This window comes from Gymnoscopelus braueri (genome assembly GCF_963280865.1).
Source record: "Gymnoscopelus braueri genome assembly, chromosome: 13".
In the NCBI taxonomy this organism is placed as follows: domain Eukaryota; kingdom Metazoa; phylum Chordata; class Actinopteri; order Myctophiformes; family Myctophidae; genus Gymnoscopelus; species Gymnoscopelus braueri.
In genome coordinates this window covers 45,390,638-45,393,137 of record NC_137615.1, presented here as the reverse complement: position 1 = coordinate 45,393,137, position 2,500 = coordinate 45,390,638, and positions in this window count along the sequence as shown.

Sequence of the window (2,500 nt, the reverse complement as noted above, 5' to 3'; positions counted from 1 at the left end):
AACAGACCATCAGTACTGTATAGCTGAGTTTGACTCAGTTTTAGTACATACTGTAGTGTAGTATATGCAACGGCAACTTAAATCAATAAACCTTTACAAGTTACAAATGTTGGGTCTTAGATTTTGTGTGATTTGTGGTATAATTTCAAAACAATATTTGCATGTAAGCATCTTCGCTGATGACTTCAAAACATGCTGGGGACTCCTCATTGCTTACCTGGAAGAGAAAGATAACCTAAACCTAGTAGTGGAAAGAAGATTTTCTTTTACACTCTTGGGGTTGTGGGAGAGGGTTAACCACACAAACTGTGGTCCCTATACTGAGCGTGTCATAATATAACATTCTGCAAAAATAGGCATTGGCAAACATTCAACCAAAAATGAAGAACATTTGGCAAAAGTAAAGGTTTACTATTTTAGCTATTTGACGTACAGTGTAACAATGCATACAATATGTTTTAAGCGGTTGAGATCATTTACTCCTTTGTTGTTTTGTTTTGTTTTGTGCTAAGGAAATGGATACACAAAAATGTATCTTAAGTTGTCACAAAACTGATGAGGAATTCAAAGCTTCTCAGTAAACATAAACAAACGGTCACTTGTGGCTTGCAGTACATCTGTCAAAAGTGTCACACAACATTTGCAGCACTGAAGACCCTCTCAGATTGAAATCAAGCCGTACAAGCTGGGACGTGTCGAGTGCAAAACCTATAAAGGGCTTCTGAATGTGGCTGAATTATCACACAAGCAGGTGTGTGTGTAGAGTCCCGGTGTGAGTGCACGGCATACAGCAGAGCTCCAACGTGCCTTGATGTGCTTGGTGAGGAGTCTGGAAGAGCGCTGTGTGGTTGGTGTGTGGTGGGGGGCTCACAGCCCCCCCATGAGAGCCGTGCAGGGAGCGTCTCATCCGTGGGTTTGCGTCTCATCGGTCTTGGGGGGGTTCAGGGGCTTGTTGCTATACCCCTGAGGCTGGCAGAAACCTGCCTTTCTAGGAACACCAGAACCTCTTAGGGGGGTCTGTGGAGGTGAGGTTTTGAACATCAGAGGTAAAACACTAAAAGGGAAGAGCATCACATGAATGTCTGGCATTTAAAAGTTCTGTTTCGTTTCTGAAGTTCCTTTGCTATATAATAGGCTGTCTGTTTTTTACTGCGTAGCTATGAAGAACGGATATGCATTTTTCAGGGGGAATAAAACGGAAATGTTCAAAACTATTTTACGCCAACAATGTATTCCATCATCATAACCATGGTAGTTGATAATGCAGCGCGAATATTCCTGGGTAAATGAATATTTTAAATGTGAACGATCTAGCCTTTGAGGAATAATCATGATTTAAATAGCCATTTTAAAGTGTTGAGATTGTTAAGGTTGACATTTCATGGTAAAGTTCTTCGCATGTTAGTGAAGATGCAAAGAATTGAATAGCACCCTCCAAGTTCTTCTATTGCAGCACAATTTACATAGTTTACTTTTTAGTTAAGTTCAACCCATTGAAACCAGGAAAGCATCTGTGTCATTTTAGATTTTAATAGCAGATATACAAGCCCATAGTGCGTCACTTCGTGCCACACTATGAGCTTGTAAAAATCATGAAAAGTTGTGCAAATCTATCTATATTTCTAAAGCAAACATTTTAAGCACCACTGATATAGCAATACAGTAAGTATTTTCAGAAAACAGTTTAGAAAAGATTTAGAAGACATTTTTAGAATCGGCCGCAGGTCTTAATGGGATAAGACGCATTAACCAGCACTTGCAATTGTATTAGGATTGTTTGCAATTCGCCTCCCAACCTTATGTCCTAACATTCATAACATTCTGCTGAAATCACACTGATCATTGGCTTTTTATTTGGGACAGAGCTCATTAACAAACATGCACAAAACTAATGTGATGTTAACATGCTGCAGTTTGCAAAAAAATGCAAATTTACAAAAGCAGACATAACATTCATGAAATCACACAAGCTCAACTAATGTTTTTTTTTTTTTTTTTTATCCCCATGAATGATGACTCAAGCAGTTTCACACAGTGCTTACAAAGCTCAGAGCAAAGTTGCAGATGATTGTATTCATGCCAACATGACACCTCTGCTTTACACATAACATGAATGTACGGTGCGGTCTGCTATGTGCTGCTGAGTGGGTGTTGTTAAGTATGGGCTGACTGGCGTGAGGGCAAACAGGACAGTGACATTGCCAACTGTAGTTTCCCCTTAACAGCCAGCATGACAAAGACTCAGCACTTTGACATTAACACATACTGCCACAGACATACAGTATGAGGCCTCATGTTTTCATGGTTGTAAAGGTTAATGCATTCCGTATAGCTGTCCGGCAGAAACCCTGCATCTCCTTATTTCAGTGAGCTTATTATGGTATTTTCGCTTTGTAAAAAAAATTATATTTATTTGCCTATAATAAGATGCCCAAAATAGGCTCACCAGGTTGAAAGTGAAGTTGAAACGCCACATCCATCCAGCCAGGACTACGGTTAA